Below are 23,875 nucleotides of genomic sequence, written 5' to 3' on the forward strand. Positions count from 1 at the left end.
GTAATGCTCAACAACAAAACATTTTGCTGTAGTGTAAATAATATTGTATGTGCAGACTTTTCATTTTAATGTCAGAGTCCATATTTGCTATTTAAAAAAGAATAACTAGTTAAATGCCAAGTCTACATTGAAATTCAAATTCCTTTTTCTATTTAGGAGACTCAAAGACTCGTTTTCCTGTACCCTATTCAGTTCCTGACCCCAGATAGGCAGGGTCAGGAAATGCAATGGTTTACTCTATAGTCAGAAGGTTGGAGTCTTCTATCTCAATGCTACTCTTAAGGTAATTGCATTCAGATATTATGCAAATTAAATAAATTCATGAACCCAAATGAGGACAGTATCCTATGCACCTGGTAAAGTCTCTCAGAGGGGGAGAAACTAATTCAATTAACATCACACCTTTCTCCTGATGTTTGGAGGGAGGGAGGAAGAGCTGTCTTGATAGTATGATCTTAAAGATTCTTGTAGTCAAAAAACATCTTCCTCATCTTCAATGTCCCCTCCGAAACATCATGGTATCTGAACTCTCCATAGAAGACACTTTGGGTTTCCAACCACCTGATCTATGAGCTGTAAATTTAACTTATTTGAATGGCCAAAGAACTGGTCATCGACACCTGGGCTCTTGTAATGACACCAAGTCATCTAATAAAGGCACTCGGAGTCTCATGATCTCCTCCGTGTATCCAGTGTGGGTACATGGCTACGAATGAGTTTAGCTGTTGAACTTGAAAATGCTGTGTGTCTAGGATAAACCCAACAGTGTCTAGGACTAGTAGTTAATATATGGGGGCTGCTTCAGTCATTAGCATCAGGGATTAAAGTTCTTGATTAGATCAGCTGACTCTTGTTGCCTACTGATATGGTAGGTGAAAGCGTTTCTGACAGATGTCATTGGAGGAAACAATTAGTGCCACCAAAGAAACATGCCTCTCAGTTGGGGGTCACGAAGCAGTTTAGAAGACAGAGAGCTTTACCATTTTATGGGGTAAAGCTCCCTCCCCTTCTAAATGTATTTGGATATGATGAGGAGGACATTATTCATTCATTCTGTACTATAAGACACAGACTGGATCAAAGGAAGTGTCCTTTAAATGAATATATAATGGGGTCCATGAGTCAATTCATGTGAAAACTTGGATGCACATAAAGACTGACTGAGAAGCCTAACAAAGTCGCTGGACATTGACCTGCTCAGTCCTTGTAGCAGTAAGGCTGTGAAGTAAGGCACCAGTAGGAATAGAGGCCAATCTCACAAGAGAAATAATTCAGAAAAACCTCTGGTACTGATCGTGAGTTAGAGAGTGAAGGAAGTATGTAAGTCTCTAAAAGTGACTGATATTATTCTCTGCTGAGAATAAATAGTCAGAGAGGAGGTAAGACTGGCACCTAATCCAGCACTAAGTAAAAGTGTGAAAACTGGGGCTCTATCCCCTGCCCTCCTCCGAACTAAGCCATGCCTTGTCTTCCATTTTCCTGGAGTCCTCTATAATCCACTAGGTGTCCATCTCCCATCACACATACTGAAGTCCTAGCTGTTTGCTCAACAATTAGTGATGTGTTTTGAACACATGGGGACATGGGAAGCTCTCAAAGACATACAAATCTTCAACCCTGCAAACAATGACTTTAATTTCAGTGCCGGCAGAGCACCCTTAATGAAAATATTTGGGGCTGGGAACCCTTTCATGACCCTGAAGGCCACTTGTATCATGACTGTACACTGGCTTGGGCTGTGCTCTCTATGGGAAGTGCAGGTGAATACGAAGACTCCTAAGTACATGGCCGGCAATGGCACACACAGGGTCTGGCACAAATAACGCCCCATTTTCTTACAAAATGTTTTAGTACAAAATCATAAGCATGTAATTGTGTAACATAACAATATCACACTCAAGCACACCATATGACATTCTAGGTGCAATGTTCAAATTAAAACTGTAAATTATTACACCCATGTGATTACCCTACAACCACACTCAAGCAAGCCTTATTCCGCTGGACCCTGTACCTTTTCCGTGTTAATACCACCAGACATAGCGTATGGTAGCAACTCAGTTTTCAACTGAGTCCTCTCAGCTTCGTCCTGGGACCCCCAGAGCACTGGGCAGAGAGGTCAGAGGTTAGAAACTGTCAAAGCCTTGGTTGTTTTCTATGTAGTTACTAACATTGAGGCACTTAGCCATGACCTAACCTCTTAGTTTTCTTCATTGAAAGTGTTTATAAGAGCATCAAAAGGAACAAATAAAAAAATTCATATCAAAATTCTGCCACAAGTGTAAAAATATTAGCTTTAGAGCTAGCTTTAGGTAAAGTATTCCAAGTAATACTTTAGACCAAAAATGACCACCCCCCCCCCAGAAACTGTGTGTCCCACATAGGAGCTCAGAGACAATGTCCCTAGATGGGACAAAATATGAGAAAACACTGAATCATATAATGGGAGGTCATCAAGTGGTAGGGAGGGAAAGAAAATATTTATTACCATAGGTTTATTCCTCTAGGGAGGTTCAGGCTCCCTTGCACACGGGGGTCCGCACCACCAAAGACCCATAAAGCCCACGTGTTCAGAATGTGTTTCCATCACCTACATACGCTGCCAGAAAAGCGAAGACATTTTCTTTCTTCCTCCCACGAGGTCACCAAAAATTCGACATTCGTCTGTGCTATTCGAGTCCACAGCAACATATGGAAAGACTCCATAACAATACACAGGGAAATTTAGCCAGTGCTTTTTTGTTTTTGGGTTTCTTACACACAGGAAGGTCTCCCTTAACATGGTCGATGGGTTCTGTGATTTGGAGTGGAAGATGTGCGACAGCAGTTTCACCACAGACTAACTCATACAAATAAGGGTTAGGTCCCTATGGCATCTCATCACCGTTACAACAAAACGACCTTGAAAGCAATGATGATATTTGAGGACCTGCTGTAGCTGATTCTATTGGGAAATAATGAAACACAAATTTGAAGAGTTTCAGCAGTTTGCCTTGTGGCAGTATGCAATGTTTAATAGTTGATTAAAATGAAAATGGGAAATTCATGTCAAAGATGTTTTTGTCAATACATGCCTGTGTGCAAAAAAATCCCTGCTGTACTATACCAACAAGTAATACTAGACAATGGTTACAACAGAATAGCATGGTGGCTGGAATACCATCTCTCGAGGTTTTGGATGGGGCCATTTGTTTACTATGTAATCCTAGGAAATTCCTTAACCTCCTTTTACCTAAGATTCCTCATTTTTAATATGAATGTTGTAGTAGTAGCCATGTTAGGAAATTTACCATGTGAGTCAATTACTATGATTATTTAGAACACGTTAAGTGCTTAATGAGTGTTCATTTTAGATTTAAATTTATTTTTAAGTGAGACTATACAAGAGTAAGTTAGAACTATTTTTTATTATTGACCTTATTACAGATGACTCCCATTTCCCCCCTGCTTTACCCCCATCCCCCCACCCCCCACCTTCACCGCGATGTTGTCTGTGTCCATGAGCTGTACATATATGTACACATGTTATTTGGTTAATCTCTTCCGGTCCCCCTAACTCTGAGATCTGCCGGTCCGTTCCATTTGGCCATGTGTCTGGTTTCATTGTGCTCATTGGTTTATTCTGTTCATTAGATTCCACGTATGGGTAAGATCATATGGTATTTGTCCTTCTCTGACTGGCTTATTTTGCTTAGTATAATACTCTTCAGGTCCATCCATGCTGTTAAATAGGGTAAGAGTTCCTTTTTTATTATAGGCATGCAGTAGATTTTTATTTTATTTTGATACTTCAAGTGCTTGTGTGTATGTGTGTGTTTAAATTACTGCTTCCTAAATAAAATTTGAAAGTCTAGAACTTTTAAATTTAGGGAAGATACTCTTTAAAAAAACAAAACAAGAAAGGAACTACTCATTTTTCAGGCATATTATAACTTTAGTAAAGAAAGATATTTTAAAATGAAGATATTCTTACTTTGGTTTCTTTATTAATATTTTTATGCATGTACACTTACAGATTATGGGTAGTTTTTAATCCAAAGTCTTTATCAGCTGTGCGTTTGAAGCTTTTTCCCATCTAGAAAATTGGATTAGCACACAGAATTATCAAAGTCTTTGGTTCCTTTAAATTCAACTCACTTCTCCTTTTGTGTTGAACTGTAGTTACTCAATTTTCTTTTAAAAATTTAAATTCTAATTAGTGTTGCATCAGCCTCTGTCATCTCATGAAATTTAGTTTTACAGACTTTTAGTATATAAACAGCACCATTTTATAAAGAGATACCCTTAAGACTATTTTCAAATATTGATCTTATATATATTAATTGTAAAAGAATGAAAAATGTAACATAAGTGCCATTGGATAAATTGTTTGTGAATGTTATTTAAAAATAATGAAGAGTGCCAAAATTCAAAGCATTCAATAGCTAGAAAAATAAATCTAAAACAAAGGCAAAATGCCAAACCTCTGAATAAGTTGTCAAAGAAACAAGCCAGCCAAGGAAGCTTGTTTACCATTTACTTCTTCTGGCAGCTTAGATCACTAGATAGGTTCATTATCATAGGTTCATTAAAGACTACAGGTTTAAAAAAATGCTGATTACAGATATACATGCAAAACATGATTTCTGAAATAAGATCTCTTTACTGATGAAACAAAAGTGGCTGATTTCCTTCTCTTTTTAAGCAATCTTTTTGACCTAGTGCTGTATAGGAGAGGGAAATAATTTCTCATTACCTGCCTATGCCTTTGGCTAAGACACCCCCATGATAAAGGGCAGGTCACCAAGAGCAAACCAGCAGTGTCCTGGTGTGGATACCTCCTATACACAAGCAGACACCCAGGGAATCTGAGTGATCCTGAAAGAGTGCAAGCCATTACCGTAATAACCCCAAAAATAGAAATAAAGACAACAATAGGGATTGAAGGAGGCTGTCAGAAAAGCACAGTACCCAGGGTATGGTTGTGAAGCAGATTTAAGTCCTTGGCTCTGCACTGATGAAGTGTTTCTAGAAAGTCTGAATCATCCCCCGGTTCCTGGGACAGAGCGGGAGACACCCTTACAAAATAGGGATTTTCCTTACAAATGCCTATGTTTCTTACAAAAGGCATCTTACTCATTCCTAGTGCTCTTCCTATGTCTACTGTTTCTTAAAAATATTCAGCTCAAAATAATCCTGATACCAAAGGAGCATAAGTTAGTGTGGCATCGTATTCAGTTTACCTCTGGCTGTTACTGACTTTTCAATTCTTCAATGGTATTAGTAACCTTTAATCAAAATAACATAGAAGAAAAGGTTTTTTGTTATAAAAGCCTGTAGAAAACTTATCTAAAGAATGTGGAAAAGAAATCAGCAAAGTTAAACACTGTTTAAAGGAGGTGATTTTCAGCCCTTCTTATGAAGTTGCCTGCGAACGAAGTTGTGGTCAGCACCCTCCAGAAAAAAGAGTTCTCTAGTGCTGAGCTGAGCTGCTTGCATGAGCTGAAGCTCATCTGGCTCACCTGAGTCCCTGAAGTGAGCAGCCAGGTGACCCAAGCTGACCTCCTGAGCACCATGGAACCAAGATTCACAGAATTCAAGTAACAGACTTGGAGTCCATTAAAAAGTAGGACATTGTTAATAAGGAAGATCCAGTGCCCAGACCAAAGAAAGGCACAGAAATGACTGACCAAACTCTGCCAGAATGAAATGACTCTGTTTCTCCCTGGCCTCTTGCAGGTTCCTTACCTTGGCTGGCATAGTTCCAAGACTATCAGTTCAGTCCCTATGTATCAGAATCGATGAATATGGTTAACCCCTCCTCATCTTACTCTTAAAATTTTGCTACAACCTGTATTCAGGGAGGTGCATTGGGGTTTCTCCCATTCTCCCATTTGGCTACCACAAGAAATCAACTCTCTCCTTGCTTCATACTGAATGCTTTGTGGATTCTTTGCAGAACATCAGGCATATGGTCCCAGATTTGCTAACACTTATTTTCTCCACACCCAACTAAACTTGTCCAAGTATCAAATTCAGGTCCCATGGAATAAAGCAACAGAAGAGAAGGAAATAGGGTTGAGAGTCATTTTTACCCCAAAATATGCTTCCCCAGCAGTTCGTGTTCAAAATTGCAAAAGGATAGTCGAAGTTCTTGTCTGATTCTGGCTGCATTACAACTATCCCAAAGTTTGTAGAATGTACATTCTACACCCTCAGTTTGCTCTTGAGCTATAAATGAGCTGTCCATAACAGCATACTATACTCTGCTGTGGTCACAATCTCAAATGAAGAATGGCTTACCTTCTGTTAAACATCAGGAAAGTATCTGTTGATTTTTATGATGGAGATCTTTTTCTCCACAGGCCCATCTGCAAGTAAGAGCAAAAAAGATTTTAAGACTCTAAGTGGTCCAGAAGATTTCCTAATGAGTTTTCAGTTGCCATACAGATGCATTTGTCCATTTCAACATGTACAAATTAGGTTATAGAGAAAATAGAAAATTAAATTAGTTCTATCTGTAGAACCAAACTAAAATGGAGTCACTTACGTCAGAGACAAAATGGAAACAGTCGATGCAGGTACCTAAAGGAAACTTAACCTGACTTTACAGGAATATACTGTCACTTTACAGGAATTTACGGCGTTCTCAGAAATCAGCAGAGGTCACCAGCCAATCCTCAGATACCACGTCTAAACTTCCTTGTTCCCCTGACTCAACTTCTCTGATCCAAATAAGAACAAAGACCCCTGGGCAACCAATCAGCTGAAGAGCCAAATAACCTCTGCGTTTATCCCATAAAGTGCCTTAGTCTGCAAGCAAGTGGGAACTCATTGCTCCCATAGGCTTCACGTTCCTGGTTTGCCCGTCAAAATCCTTGCAATAAACTCTTCTTGCTGCTTTGTTTTACTCAGTACACAGAGCTTGGTTTTTGACCCATCGTACATTTCTATTTTCAGCAATGTATTTTCCGAGTTTTAACTTTCCTGAGTAAGGTTGCCAGGGCATCCCTTCCATAATGGGGCTGGCCAAAGGGCCAGGGGAACAACAATATAGCTTTGACCTCCACTGACAAACGCGCATATTGTCACATGGCTACATGTGCCCAGAATCTCTGGTTGCTTGATATGTACCCAGAAGGAGTGGTTCTTATTCAATTATTCTAGGGAAGATTGCCTTTTTGTGCTTTAATTTTTACATCAGTACCATTGTGCTAGATGGGAAACTATAAAAATTTCAGCTAAAATAAACAGAAGGCTCAATTTTTCTTTAATAAGCAGTTATCTAGTTTAGTGTCTGAAATACATATCTGTTAAAACAGTAATTAGCAAGTGATGTGAGTGAATTAAAAAAATTCTCAATCTTAAATTTTATTCTCCATCTTGTAAGAGCGAATTAATGAAAAAAATATTGAACAGAAACATTATTATCCACATGTGTTTTTTTATCCTCATTCTGAACATCTTTGGAAAAAATTGTAATAGGAAATAAAGATGCATTTCTTATTTCACTGAAATATTTTGTATTACTTTTATAATCTTCTAATTAATTATTTGCAATAACTACGTGGAATATTTGCATAGAATTTCATCAAATAATTAGATCATTTTAAGCTTTTGGTTAATAACTGCTGAACATATTTTGAACATTTCTTTCAGTATATGAATAGTAGATATTCCTAGCTGTGAAGCCAATGGCTCAGGAAATATGAAATTTTAACTTCCATGTATTTTATTTATTCTAATAATTTTGTTTCGCAAAGGCTGAACCAGAAATTATTAATATTTGTAAATGGTTACCAAATTGCATAATGCTACTCTGACTTGCATTTATTTAATTACATATGGATGTATGCATCATTATGTTAATTTGTATATAAACTGCATCTTCATTTCTGTACTTATTAGATTATTCTTATTTTTCAAATACATCTGTAAATGACCCTTTCCCCCAGCTCTGCAAATGCTGTGGGAACAATAAGAAATTGGTGGTACTAGGAGCCCTGTTTAGCTACTAACAAAACTGTAACATCTCTTGAAGGAAGAACTGTGTGATTCTCAGGGTTGAGGGTAGAAGCTCTGCTACAGTGATAATATGAAATCAGAAGTTATTCGTATTTCGCTGAGGTTTAGGCTAGCTTATAAATAGAGCAGAATAAAACCAAAATAATTTAAGTTAAAACTTTCTGCAGCCTCCACCGAGCAGACCCACGAGGGCTTCAGGCAGCCAAGACCGCCCACGGTTTCTGGCAGAAGAGCCCATCAACCTCCCAGGGCTTGTACCCCCTGCCAATTTTTTTGCACCCACCATTGTGCTGGTAGGCACTGGACCCTTGCAAAACGAGAGGCCTCACTCAGCAGGCCTAGAATGGTGGGTGCTAGGCCAGGAACTTCTGCGGGGGTGGGGGCACATCAGCTATGACCACCCACGGGAGGCCATGCCTGCTCCCCACTCATACAGAAATGGGAGCAGCTGGAAATAAATGAGCAGGCTGCTGCCAAGAAGCCTGTGGCCCAGTTAGAAATTTCCAGGTGAATGGACTGTGCCCACTCCTCAAATTGATGCTTCCCTACCTGTGGCCCCAGCCTGGTCTGAAAGCAAGCGGTGCCTCTGTATCTAGGCTGACCGTCCCTATGGAAGGCTGGACCCTGAGTCCGTCCCTGTGGCCTGGTCTGCAGCCCCTGGGCCAGGCCACTGACTGGGTGGGAATGACCACTGAGGTGTCTCCTTTGTTCTACCACAGACTCTTGCAAAAGGGGGGTTATTCCCTTCTCGTAAAGGACACATTTTATATATGTCCATATGTCAACAATATTGAACACATTGTTTGCAATATTTTAAAGGATAAAAAAGATACCTTATGTCAATATTATTCACAAGGTCATGGAAAACAAAGTTTCTAAGAGCTGCATCCAAGAAAAACACACACACAGCCCAGTGATTCTTACGATGTATACAATCAATTCAGCTACATTGGAAAGCAGCCTCCACTACCCGTCCCCAACAGGCATCCATTTTTCACTTGCCTAGAGGCTGATATATTTTACCAGATAACAAATAAAGTCACTAATGATGCCCATAAAAAAACACCCAATATTTATATAAATGATTTGATAGTCTATATAGGTTAGCCTACTTTTTGTTTTGTTTAATCCACATCTAAAGGAAGAAACCTATCTGATTAATATTTCACACATATTGTCTCCTAGCTCAATATAAAAATATACCTTTTAATAAAATATGAAGACCTAAGCAGCTAGAGGTAATGCTTCTTATTAGTATATAAATGATAAAAGCATTCCATTTTTTTAAAGTTTCTCCCCCACTGTACTCCGTATGGAAATAGGAGCAAAAGAAGTTCTTTTTTCTTGTGAATTTGTTTCATCTATTGATAGAAACTACTCTCTGAATTATTTGCTTTTCCCCCTCATTCACAGATTGATGTGCTGCCTTTTGAAGCGTGTGGTTAGGACCACATTTTTCCTTGGGTTTTACATACTGAGCATAGATCTTCTGCTAAATTGTGCCTTTTGTTCTTCTTCCTCCTCTTCTTTTTTTTAATGGCTTTTATGCATTGCTCTTCCATTAGGACGAGGCTGGCTACTGCCACCAGTCCCACAGAGAATATTTCAGGGACATCCTCGACAAGGCTGCAAAGTCTTTGCCTAGCATTCATTCTGCCTTCTAATCCCGACTCGTCATGTCACCCGCCTGCGTTCCAGTTTAATTCAGGTGGGCTATTCTTGGTCTTTCTGTCACTCAGCTCTGCTCTTCTGGCTTTCAATTAGACACACCTGAGCACAGGTTTGGTCGGGAATCAGTGGAGTTCAGGGTCCAAAATAGTTTCTGATGTTTGTTCCAGCCCTTACCTCTTTGTCAGCCCCAGAGAAAGTTGTCAGACATTTACTGAACAATTTTGTGGAGTTTTACTTAAAATAAAATGAATGTTGTTTGGGAGAGACCTGTGGAAAAATGCCACTTTAAAAAATTAATCTGATAAAAATTAGAAGTATTAAAATAAGTTCACCTGTTAATAAAATCATTTAAGTAGAATGAGTATTTAGTGCTGAACTAATTTCCAGTTTGTTCAAATGTGCACTTCAAGGCCTCTGAATTCCTAAGGTGAGTAATAATTCAAGAATATTCGACAAATCTTCCTCAGAACTAATACAGTGTAAATAGGAGCGATTTATAAATGAAACTTTCCTAATTGTTAAATCAAGCTTAGATCGCACTATTTGTCTTTGATTTATATTTTTATACTCATTTGAAATGTGTTTTTAAAAAGATACACTTTGTAAATATAAGCGCAGTGACAAAAAGAAAAAAGATATAATTACTAACTAATAGTAGTGATAAAACTGCATATTAAAAGTATTAACTCAAATACAGGCAGAAAAAGAACAGAAACCGCAGCAAAGAACAAAAGCAAAACTAGAACATAAAGCAGATAATATATTTCAGCTCAATGATGGTGATAAGGGTATTGCATATAAATGGTTTAAACTCAGGGAGCAAATCAGAAATTGTCACAATGAGGGGGAAAAGAGTAATTTTTCTACACAAAAGCTACTTGTAAGATGAACACATTGTTTAAGATATCTTAAAGGATAAAAGAGATACATTATGTCAACATTATTCATAAGATGCCCAGAGACAGTACATTAAAATCAGGCCTGGTAGAATTTAGAACAAAAACAATTACCACAGTAAAAGAGGAAAGTGTTATAATGACAGAGGAGCCAGTTATAAAGAGGATACGATGATCTCGAATATATATAATGTGTCTAGTCCTTATACACTGATTCTACATATGTATATATTTAGTGTACAGTGTACATGGGTTTCTACTTTGTACATATACACATCCAGTGCACATATAATTACTATAAAAATAGCTGTGATATCAAAACTACAAAAGTACAATTTCAAAATCATGCAATTTCACTGAGGAAAAGGCTCTGCCCAGTCTTCTAGATTACAGATAAAGGAATGGAAGTCCCGAAGTTGCAATTATTGTCTAAAGGTTAATGAGAGGAGGGAGGCTGACCCGAAAGGCCTCACCCCAGGGGGACCTTTCCGCTGCCTCATCAGCCGGCTGCATAGAAAAGATTCTCATCAGCCATTCCCGGAAATTTTAAATCTCAGTCGCTTGAAACAAGAGAAACTGTCTATTGGCTATATTTTAAAAGGCATCATTTTTGCTCGCAATGTCATCTAACACAAATCATTTCATATAGGAGTTCCATAGAAAGTAATGCTTCCTATAAAAATTGTTTAAAGGTTGTTACAGAAAATAAAAATGCATGGGCAAATCAGAGTGCTTAATTGCTTTTGTGTTTTCAATCATTCTGGTTTTTAAAATATTCACGCATCCCTTTACCACCACTAGAAATACACCCAATTTAATGGATATCTTGATGATAAGAATATACTTCAGAAGTCTTTCATTTAGCACATCATTATGAAGTGCCTGCTCTTTGCTAGGACCTTACAAAATGACAATATGACAAATTCCTATTTCTAAAATTCCTCTGAAATGATCACTGCTATAACATTCAAGTGCACTTCACTCATTGGTTTGTAGAAAGTGACACTATGGATATAGGCCTCTTGTTTTCCTCTCGGTAACTAGAGAGAACCAAATTTATTCACCAAGATAAATTAAACTTTTTTCGATGCAAAGAAAAATTCCGGAGAAGTTTAAATCAGATTTTCTAAAATGACATTCATAAAACAGAATTATAATATTCATCTATATCATTATAATAGCAGGACCGTCACACATATAATACCTTTATAAAATATAGACAACTTTTCACAAAACACATATATAACTTTTTTTACGTCTTGTGCTTTTAACATGGGCATATCATTTTATATTCATTTACATAAAAGTAAATGTCAAAATAGATGCGATGATATAGAAAACCAATGATATGCTTTTTAGCCTGTGTGGAGATGAGGAGAAAAATAAGGTCTCTGAAATTCGAAAATTTTCACAATTTTTTATTATACCCCTTGATGACTTAATTCTTTTCTTTATAAACCTGATATCTTTGTAAGCTAGAATTTTTCCTTATAACCAAACACATTTTAAAATCTCATCCAGCAAACCTTTACTATTTACTATCAGAATTTGGTCAGCATTCTTAACATTTTTTACATTACTGCATATCTGTAAAAATGAAGCACCGATTCTGGATATTTCTTCTGAAACTGTGACTTGATTGTTTTAAATGACTTTTGATCCACGTCTCTTAAATTGTAATAAAAATGAGGCTGATCCTCTGTCCCTCTGAGACCAAAATATAAAAACCCATCCATCATGGTGTATCTAATTAAGAAACTAAGTTAAGAGGTGTTTGAACAAGATATTTGAAAATCTCAGGGGACCAGACAATTGAATTGGTATTTCAGACATATCAAATTAGTTAATGACTTGGGAATCTTTATTCTGCAGGAGTATGTAAATTAAAAAAGAATAATGAAATTCATTAAAGCTTGGTATCGGGGAGGAAGAAGGACCTTGCGCACTGCAGCATGTAATTAGAAGCACCTGCCTTGTTCAGATAGAAGGACAGGAGATGAGGGGGGAAAAAAGCAATCCAGGCAGGTGGGTTTTCATACTGGACACAGATACAACCATTATTTTTTCATATATGTTCAGGGTATCTTTCTTCTAATTGACAGATACACAGTTGGTCACCAGGCTTGTTTTCAACCCTCACTGTATGAACTTTTAAGATAAAGGGGTTTGCCATTCAAAATGACAACAGGTATTGAACGTTGTCTTGAAATTTAACAAAGTATTTTTATTTATGCTGTCAGTCTGTGTTGATACTGAAAGAGGCAGAAGAATACAACTCTGCTGCTTTGTCCCAAAGCATAGGGTGAGTGGAATGTTAAATCTCACCTGTAAATAATTGCACTGGAATGTTCAGGGTTCTTTTAAGGCATATAAATACGAATGTTACTGATGATAATGTCATTTCATGAAAGTAACAATGATTTCTCCCATTTTGTATTTCTGTTTTGTCTATCAAAAACTATTCATCTTTCTATGTATTATTTTTAAAAAGAAGCAAATTCCACCCTGGCTGGTATGGTTCAGTGGATTGAGCGCCAGCCTGTGAAACAAAGGGTTGCTGGTTCAATTCCCCATCAGGGCACACACCTGAGTTGTGGGCCAGGTCACCAGTGCAGGGTATATGAGAGACAACCACACATGGATGTTTCTCTCCTTCTCTTTCTCCCTCCCTTCTCCTCTAAATAGAAATAAATAAATAAAAGCTTTCTTTAAAAAAGTTCTCATAAAACTTAAAAAAGTTTTTAAAGCTTGTATTCTTATAGATGATGCCCATGCTCCAAAAACAACGTATTTTCCAGATTGTTGTGTATAATAAGACTGTAGAAATATAAAAACCAAATGCTGGTTTGAACTGTGACACTCAACTTAAAGCTACAAGATTCCAGGGGACCATGGAGCATCAGCACATTCCCCTCCATTGCCCCCCCCCCCCACTCGCTATCCCTTCCAATCCATACTTGACTTTTGTGAGGTTTCTGACTCCAGTGTTTAGCCTCGGAAGCACAGAAAATTATAAACATTTTCAAAACAGCATTTCCTGTGTCCACAAGGTGGGTGTTAGAATCGCTAAACTGTTAGACATCAAAAGCCAAAGAGGTGAAAATAGAGTGGTTGCATTCCTTCTCTCTCCTTTTTTCTTTTTAATTGCATTTTTTTCCATGACCATTTATGCCATTTATCTCCCTTCTCCACCCACACCCTTGTCTTCAATCATTTCTTATTAAGGTGGAATTCAGTCAAGCAACGAATTAGCAGTCAAGCTGGGAACATAGAGTCTTGAAATGGGAATGGTATTTATAAAGAAATGAGATAAAAAATCAAGCACATGAACAAAGGTCTACACAGAATGATAGCCACTGCTGTATTATTCCCGGTGAAAAGGAGACAGAACAATAGAAGAGTGGTTAGCTGTGCAATGGAAAACCAATTAAGACCAATTAACTGAGGCATCCACCAGTTCAACACGCTTTGTATGAATATTTAATGCAACATAAAATGCTCATGACTTCATATTGTAAGTGAAGAAAGCACAGTTTGAGGAGAAAATATATTGCAATAGTGTGAGGTCAAAAATATTTTTTTACTTTTATAATTATATTAACACCAAGAAAAGATGGAAACAAAATGTACCGTTATATTGATGAATTGATCTGTGTATTTCTTACTGTGATATTTACTTTATTGTTCACTGATTCCTATATCCATACATTGTTTTAAATTAGATTATATTATTTTAGCAGAACAAAAACAACAATAAAATGTAATTCCTATAAGGGTTTTTTTCCATTTGAACAATATATTTTCAAAAAACAGAAAGTTGTCTTTGTATAACACTGGCCATTTAAAGCATCATAACAAATTTCTTTTCCCCAACCTATGGGGGGATAAATTTTATTCCACGAGCAATGCACAGAGAGTTGTACTGACATGTTCACAGAGGGAGATGACCCCTGAAAAACTGGTATAATTCTCATCAAGTTTTTTACCATTACTACGATGTTACAGTTTTCATCACGCTCCATCCTATCTGACCTCATTTTGATGCTACCCCTGGGTTCCAGGTGCTGCTAGGGATGATGTCCAAAATGCCTCTCAATCTAAATCTGTGAGCCCAACGTGACTGCTTCAGCTGCATTCACTCAGGGTGAGTTGGCCCAGTAAGGTCAAGGCTTAGGTCAAAGGTCCTATGGCCCAGAAAATTCTTTCTTTCAGACTAAGTGTGTGCAAGGCGTCTAATTGCCATGGTTTCTGCTCCCAAGGGCAAGTCAAAGAATGAAGACAGGGTACCAGGGACAACAGATTGGAAAATACTGCACCACCTGACTGATCCATGCCCCTTACCTTACCTAAGGGTGTTTCAACTACTTTGGCCAATAGTGAATACTTATTGTTTAAGACAATTTTTTAATTGTTATGGGGGTGATATTGGTTAGTAAATTATGTAAGTTTCACACGTAGGACTCTATCACACATCATCTGCATATTGTCTTGTGTGTTCACCACCCCAGTCACATTTCCTGTCATGCTCACCATTTACCCCTCTTTACTCTCTTCTGTTGTAACTCTCCCAGCCCCTTTCCCTCCCGAAATCACCACGCTGCTGGATCTGGTTTTCTTTTCCTTTCTCTTTTCTTTTCTTCCCTTTCCTTTTCTTTTCCCTTCCCTTCTCTCCTCCTTCTCCTTCTTTCCTTTCTGCTTAGCGTCTTCACTTTTTAAATTTATCCAAAGGAAAAGGAACTGAGAATAAGACTCAGTATCAAGTGCTACCTTGACATCCAGGAAAGTCAGAAGGGCTTCAAATGGCCAAAGAACCCTCTTCCCTTCCTCTCTGCCTCCTTAGATAAGACCCCCTGGCCCAACGTAGCCTTAGTCAGAACTGTGCCTGGACTCCTCATGGTGGGGTCCAGGCAGAGACCCTGCTCATGCTTGAGTAGCAGGTGGGTAAGTGCCCTGCCAGTCCACAGAGCGATTCAAACAAGCCTGAGAAACCAGGGCCACCAGATGCTTGTGTTACCCTAAAGCCTGCCTCCCACACCCCGTGTCCTGAACTCCATTGCTGATTCGGACCCCGGTGACCCTGTGTGGCATGCTGTGAGGGGATGGGATTAGTAACTGCTGTCTGCCTCCTCTGTCTGGTGTCAGGTAGGTGGATTCACCCATTTGGGTCACTTGAGGGGAGGACATCTCCCTCCCCCAGGGGGAACGGCAGACCTCAGAAGATTCCAGGGCCCTAAAACACAAGCTCACTTTTGTTCAAGCCTGGAGGCTGCTTCCAGACACTTTCCTAAGCATCCCCACAATAGTTAATGTTTCACATGCTGAATTTGCCTTTGTTACCTGTGCAAATCACAACTTAGAATTGTCTAGCTTTTGTGCCTTCTCCCTGAAGTCACTCTCCATGGCCTTGCCCATTCAGACTGCTCACTGCTCCAGTTACAGAGTTGGATGAAAATCTCTGCCATTCAATCTTCAGGACAAGCACCTACCCTTGTTCTGATTGGGTCCATTACCGTGCACTTCACATTCGGTGAAATGTATGTGTTTGTGTGTTGTGTCCAGGAGTTGATGGATGGCACCGCGCTGCTCGGCTACCCCCCCAAGACACCAGAGTACACGCTTGCCCTTCACAGAGAGGACTTTCTTGGCATCTCTCTAAGCAAGTGATTTTTCCTTTCCCTCAAGGAGGGCAATACTACCCGAGATGAGGTAATGTGATGAAGCCCAGTGTGAAGAACCTCTTTAATGGATAAGGTTAGCAAACTAACGCTATCAGGGATTGTAGGACACTGTCCCCTGTGTGTGCCAGGAGTGCGGTTTGCACGAGAGCATTTCAGAGAGGTAAAGAATGAATTGCTGTGTCCTCTCTCCAAATTCCTTTTCAAAACAGATTTGACAGTTGAGTGATTACATCTCGAATGGAGACTGTGATAGAATATGTGAGATTAAAAACTCAACAGCCTCTTCCACACTCACTGAACAAAAGGGGTCAACCGAAAACGGAGCCCCCAAATCAAACCCAGATAGCTAATCAACTTAACTCTGCCCTCAATACACAGGAGTTAAGATCGGTGCCTTCCACAGTCTCCGTTATCCGGTTTTCAAACCCTATCAAGTTTTTTCAGGATCTTTGAGCCTCAAATTTGTAACATCTGAATGCATACCAGTAGAAAGAAGATTTTCTGATTCTCTTTAAACTTCCAAAAGAGCCGCTATAAGGCGGTATGTGAAGTGCAGTGTCTGCCTGGTTATTGTTTAATTTAGAATGTACATTTAGAACCTCAGAGGAGATAATCAGAGACAGTAGTGATAAAATATCAAATACTAACTTGGTGTGATACTCAGATTTTGCACATGAATAGGCCTGTTTCCTCATCTTAGTTTTCAGAATCATTCGCCTTCAAAATAGCAGCAAGTGTGTATTTCATATGGGTAAACAAGACACACCATAAATCAATTATCTTCTGAAAAGATACACAAAGGTTCCCTTTTCTCTGTAAAGTTTTATCCTTCAGGTAATTAACTACCTTCAAAAGGAATAATATTAACAAGTAGAATTTCACTAAAGAAACACATATGTGCGGCAATAAAAATATTACAGTCTTCTCATTGTGTTCTAAGATATTTTTATGCTCCCAGTTAAGATATTCTTATGTGCATTTAAGTATTTTGGTTGCCAGACTGTTGAAGAAGCTGGGCTCTAATTCTTAAGGACCATTGCTTATATCCACCCCCAGCCCCCAGCATACACTTCTTCTGAGATTACAGCTGAAGGCACGCACGCTAATCACTCCCGCTTTTGTCTTCCACGGTGGGTGGGAACCAAATATAGAATCTCAGCCTTCCCATTCTTAGCTCCACAAAGAAAGGTAACTTTTCTTCCACTGAAGCAGTATTTTTTTTTAAAAACATGCTTCCAAATGGTGTGGAATGTTTACTTATTTTTTGGTTTATGAATCATAGGTACCTGAGCGCTAACCCAGGCCTACCAGGCTATACCTCTGTGGACTGGGGCCCACTGCCTGTATTTTTCAACAATCCCTCATTCAGAAATCACATGCTGGAGAGCAGGGAAAATGACATGTTCTCCTTGGCAGCTGGCGTTGTTGCCTCGGCTGCCCGCTGGGCTTCCTGATCTCTTCCTTTAGCAAGAGGAGTGTCAGGGGCTCTGCCACAGAGAGTCGAGCCCCACGCTGGCCCCCTGGAGCCGGGGTCTTCCTTGTTGCTCTTCTCGGAGCATCAATTCTGGCCTCAAGCTGCAGGAGGAATCCTTTTTAAAGGGCAGGCGATTTTTAAAACCCAAATATACCCAACTCTCACTTGTAACTTAGAGTCTGGAATCTCAGTGAATGGAACTTCCTCTCACACTTGTTAACTGCTCATTTGCTCGCACTCCTGGGTCTGTAATGGGTCTGCTCACAAGAAGAGGAAGGCAGAAAGCTTCCTCTCTCTGCTGAAGCTGGGAGTCTGGATGAGAGTGAACACACAGCTGGACCGGGGTGAGAGGCTGCCCCCGGATTGGAACGAAAGCTGAGGTGACTCCAACACCAAAATGGGTACACAGGACAAGAAGAGAGAGTCTCAGAGTCACCCCTGGTTACTGCCATGGAAAGCTGTTCTATTGTCAATCACCTCTTGAGTAGCATTTCCAGCCCTGGGGACATTTCCATGAGCCCTGTCTCTTCCTGATCAAAACCAGAATTTGAATTCTCAGACTCCCTAGCAAAGAAATGGTGGATGTGGGACCTATACTCTGTCCAGCAGGTGCACAGATGCTAGGTTCAAGGTAGGTTTCTGGTGGCAGGACCTTCACGCAGTGACACTGGTGTCACTAGTGTCATTGGTGACAAAAGATCATAAGAATGTCAAGAGCTGCGTGATGGATGGCCCCATCGAGGGTACACCTTTCACTTCCTGTTTGATGACCAAAGAGCATCCACAGCAGTTTCCTGGAGAGGCCCAGTGTCTGGCGGGACTCAGGAGAGTGTTTCTGGAGGAAGGACATCGAACAGATCCTGGTCTACTTCCTGGCTTTCTCCAATGGTCATCGACAAATTCCATCTGGGGGACGGGGCAGAACAGGTGAAGCCAGCGCCTGGGTAGGCCGGGACACTCTCCTCTCCAGGACTGCAATGTGGATGGACAGTAAGTGTCCATCCTGAGCCATACGCCTGCACCACACAGAGACTGAACCCTGACATGAACTGTAGACTTTGGTTAATAAAAATGTACCAACGTGGGGTCATTCATTATAGCGGGTATGCACGTGCAGGTGTGCCATGGAGGCACCTGGGAACTCTCTGTACTTTCTGCTCTGTTTTTCTGTGAGCTGCTCAAAAACAAACAGCATCTATTCATTTAAATGTTTTAAAGGAACTATCAAGCACAAAAAGAGAGGGAGAAAGCTTATGTGTGCAGCACAACACAGAGGCCTGTCTAAAAGTCTACCTAGTGTACATTTCAATGATACAACTTGCAGGGAGAGCCAAAACTCTGGAGGTGGTAAAAATACCAGTGCTCAGCAGGGCAGTGGGGGGTGGAGGGAAGGATGAGGAGGGAAGGCACAGGGGATTTTTAGGCCAGTGAAACTACTCTCGATGACTGCGGAATGGCGACATATGACACTATGCATCTGTCAGGCACACGGAAATTTATAGCACAGAGAGCGAAACTTAATGTATGCAAATTTAAAAGAGTCATTTAAGAGTTCAGGGAATCCCAGGAAAGAATATAGACTTTGACAGGAGAATTTAACTGTATTACAAATGCATGCAGCAACCTCACAGAAGGAGGGGGAGACAAGAGCTAACCTCTGTGATCTTGGAAGTGAATTGAGCCTGTAAGCTAAAAGCAAAAGGTACTGAACATAATAAGCACTTTAGTCTGGTTGATAAAGGGTCCCAAGGGCATACGGGTGAACCATTTGGATACTGATATAGATACATGGATGTGTGTATATACACACACGCACTGAAATTGAAAGATAAGTAAACTGATGGCAGAGAATGTGAACCAAAGTTCTTACCTTTTTGTGTGGGGCTCTGTGTGGATAGTTGTGGTCAGGGGTTAAAGTTGGAGACATCAGGATGAACTCATGTTTAAGGCAGACACAGACACTTAGGTTAGGATGCTTACAGATTTGGGTACACAGAGGTCAGTAAACCTCTCCCCCCTTGGGCAGCAGAGAGGACCAAAAGGGAACAATACAGTAGCCATGAGCACACCTGGTATGAAAGTTGGGTAAACAAGGCATTCACGACATGCTCCCGGCTGTATGTTTTTTGTTTATATTACGGTTTCAACATTTATTCAAGTAAAGTGTGGGAAAGGCAGCTTCAATCTCAGGTATTCCAATAGAAATACATTTTTGTCAAAGGATAAGTTCTAAATGATGAGTCATGAGACCAGAAGAAGACCTCACATCAAGAATAAAAACTCGATTTCCACGGAGGACACACGGCCCAGGCATTTCCTGTGCCACACACTTTGTTACAAGGAAGAATGATGATGAGACCATAGGAGACCTTACCCTCGTTTAACTGAAAATGAGTACGGGAATGAGAACACACACATATAAAACAAATACAATGAAAAGAATGGTAGGTTAAATGTCTGAAGAAAATACAGGGAAAAAAGCTTTGGAACAACAAAATAAATATAAAGCACCCTCAGAAAAATAATTCCCAAAAGTCCTCCTTCATGGCAATATTTGATCTAGCCGTTAAGAATGAGTAATATATCAAGCTTGAGGACTTATTTTCCATCTTGAATGTGATTACATTATTATTTTAATTTTCTTACAGATTATGTTAAAAGCCTTCTTTGTCAAAACAAAATTCATGCCTAAAGGTGTTTTGTTTCTGATCTATGAGATGATTCATTGTTTTACAGTTACCGATTTGCATAACAAACATCCCAAAGTCAGGGGCTTACTGTAGCCCAAAGGTGCCATTTGAAAATAATTTGAATAAGTGTTCAGTCCAAAATAAATGACTGTCATCACAAACTTTCCAGCCAGAAAAATGAAGCTGCTGTTGAATGTGTGCTTAATCCTTTGTGAATACTAGCACAAAAAAAAACAGAGAGAAAAAGATCATCAGAAACCAATAGAAATTAAACCACTGCATGACACACTCATAGTAAAACTAGTTTCTGCCAAGGATAAAAATTATTTTACTGTTTTCTTAAATCATCATTTTTAACTGAAGTTTAGACAATAAGTTTGAAGAAGATCAAGTTAGGAATTTCGCACGTGTTTTTTTACTGAGCAATGAAGTGATCAGGAAGAATGGACAGTAGAGCAGCAGACGTATGAGAAATAATTGCAATCCGTTGACTTGTAAACCAATAAAATAATTATATTCAGAAAGTTTCATTCTTGTTTTCCTTCCACAGCGGTACCCATTCATTTCCAATGGAAATTTCAATTCCCCTCACCCCCAACCCCCTTGACAATAAAAAGGAAACAAAAGTTTTGCTAGAGACCAGCACCTATTTGCATAAATGGTGTATTTCTCTGTAGTCTGCAGATCGTGGGGAAATGAGCAGAAGGATGCCCTTTTACTTTGTACCTGGTAAATGGATCATGGTAAGTGGTTGTGAGCAGCTGTTCTGAAGATGGAAGCTGCAGGCAGATGGAATTGAGGCTGCTGTAAAAGGAGACCCAGGGTGAAGTACAAGTACACAGGCCTCTGCAGGCAGGACCACTTGTAGGATAACAAGGAAACAGCCTAAATGCCAAGATGGGGGGTGGGGGTAGGGCAACTCTATTTACACGATAGAGTTGTTTCTTCCCGATCTTTTGTGTCTTCATTAGAAGCAACGCTGCAGAGGTTAAAGTCCCCTGAATATATTCTTCATATTAAACACACACTGAGTTATGAATATATTCACATGTTGTTTTCCCATCCATCCATCCATCCATCCATCTATCCATCATGTATCTATTTTTGCTTTGAACCACACAAATGAAAAACTGCAGTTACATCCAGAGTCATTTTTCTCTTGGACTCTGGCAAATAGAGAACATTTTTTAACGTGACTCTGCTTTGTACTTGCCTTACATTCCATTGGGGTTATAAGGGAAGAAGAGAGGTTATGTACCTCAGAAATGAAGAGCCAGCTCTTTCATTTGTCACAGTGGGAATAAGAAGCTTAAAGTGACTTAGGTAGAAAAAGATCCAAATCACTGTCTTTTGAAGCAATACACTTGTTTTTGAATTAAACTGTTTCTTTCTAAAATAGTGATAATTAAAAATTAAACCCTTCCTTAATAATTAATATCATGTAGTGTTTCACATATTCCACACCAAAAAATTTTGTTGCATTTTGGATCCTTATAGTCAAATTAGCTGCTCCTAGGGTTGGCTCCTCATAATGAAGTTTGAATCTATTCGTTGTTTTGCGGAATGAAAAACACAATGGGAATCCATAAAAACAAGGTTTATCTGTTCACAACGATGCTTCACTGAACACTCATATTCAGAAGAGGAGATATCCTGAAGGAGAAGCCCATGGCCTCAGACGTTTGGAGGAGAAAGTATCCATCCCATAGTTTGGCTTTTATTGCTCATCTTTGGGGAGGGCCAAATACGTATTCAGAAGTCTTTCTGGCCCTTTCTATGACCCAGACTATATGTCCTAGAGTCTTGAGGAAAAGGAAAGCAACCTTTGATAAACTATGTATTGCTCTAAAATCTCTCTTTGCCAGCTGTAATCTTTCCTTGCAAGGTAACTGAAATCCTAAAACACAGATTACGACTCAAAGAGCCTAACATAAATGCCTGTGATAAAAGTCTGTGAGGCTCAATCTTCTTAAGCTGGATTTTGATTGTTTTAGAGAATAATGAGCAGCTTTCTTTAACTCAGCTGATTTTGTTGTCAGGAGGCCAATGTCCCTGTGTCTGTCACACCCTCCTTCATTATTGTCACCAGTACCTCTGTTTCTCAGTTTTCCTACTGTTTACAGTGGGCCAACACTTGCCCCTTTCTCTCGAGCCAGTCCTAACTGTCATCTTGCAGTCATGCATATTTAGATATTGAATCCCCGGGAAGTAGAGAAGAAAGTACAGAATAACACCTGCATTTTAGGGAGTTGATTTCAGAAAACATGATAAACACCAGAGCTTTAGAATCTTAATATATATATTATATATATATATATATATTTAACATCTATTCTTTTCTCTAGAGATCCTTCTCTCATTCTCCTAATTTTCTCACTGTCCCATTTCTTACAGCTCAAATGGCGAAAAGTCTAATTCAGTAATTTTTAGTAGGATCACTTTCTGCGAATCAAATTGAAAGTGGAATTTGTCACGACTCCACAGACTTACTTCATAGAAAAAATAAAGATGTCACGTAGAAAGCTTTTACATCAGTTTCACTCATGTCATTAAAGCTGAGTCCTTCACAGAATGAAGATCCAAGTTGTCCTGTAACAGCGCTGCGTTTATACAGGGATCTAGATGGACTCACAGCGCATTTCTAACTCTGGTGTTAAAAAGAGCGATTGTAAATACGGCATCTTAACTTCAAAATCTGCATCTAATTTTCTAATAAAAGTACCTGGTTACCGTCGAACCATCTTGGCTGCTTTTGCTGTCATTGCTGCCTTTTATAAATAAAGTGGTAACAAAACAGATTTTGCCAAGGACAAATACTGCCTCCAGAAGTTAGCTCCCACGAGTCCATGGGTTAGTTTATGAACTATCAGTAGAATTTCCATTTCCAAGGGTACATTACACAAATCTCCAAGGCTATGTGCTCTCCGAGGCACATTTGTAAATATCTGTAAGGTTTCCGTTTTCCTGACAGAAACAATTACAAATGCTGTGAAAGAATAATTTCACACGGAGAGTTGAGGCAGCCATCAGAATTCTCCTAGGGAACTGTGGCAAATGTTTATGCTAATATTATTTAGCTTTTCACTTTTCACTTCAAAAATCAGGTTACTGAATCGATTGCATTTTTTATTCTCATCAATGTGGCTCTAAGAAAGAGAACAGACATTCCAAAAAAGGCGGGGGCGAGCTCACATGCACTTCAAAACTCCATGTTTTAAAACAAAATGCTGAGGCGTGTTTGCACGAGGGAACTCTGGTGTTCCCTATTTCATCTTAGGAATGAGGGGAGAGCTGCCATCTGCTTTTTCAAATGTATGGCGTTTGTGCTTCTATCTATAAATATGACAGCATATGGGAAGGAAGGCTTGCATTGAGTACATATTCCTAGAAATACTTAGAGAAATCATTCTTCCCCAATTGCGTGTGTCTGCCTCACTCAAGGCATGACTTCGGCCTCCGAAA

The 23,875-nt window shown here is 39.4% G+C and overlaps 1 long non-coding RNA gene across 1 annotated transcript in view; it reads right to left on the bottom strand.

The window, feature by feature from the left end:
* LOC128627771 (uncharacterized) overlaps positions 1–23,875 on the bottom strand; it is a 450,437-nt gene that overhangs the window by 97,169 nt on the left and 329,393 nt on the right. The window contains exon 4 of the long non-coding RNA XR_008392072.1: positions 6,283–6,350. This is a non-coding gene — a long non-coding RNA (uncharacterized LOC128627771). The remainder of the gene's footprint in view (positions 1–6,282; positions 6,351–23,875) is intronic.

The sequence above is a fragment of the Artibeus jamaicensis genome, unplaced genomic scaffold (assembly GCF_021234435.1).
Source record: "Artibeus jamaicensis isolate MK-2021 breed Jamaican fruit bat unplaced genomic scaffold, CSHL_Jam_final contig_467, whole genome shotgun sequence".
Taxonomy (NCBI): domain Eukaryota; kingdom Metazoa; phylum Chordata; class Mammalia; order Chiroptera; family Phyllostomidae; genus Artibeus; species Artibeus jamaicensis.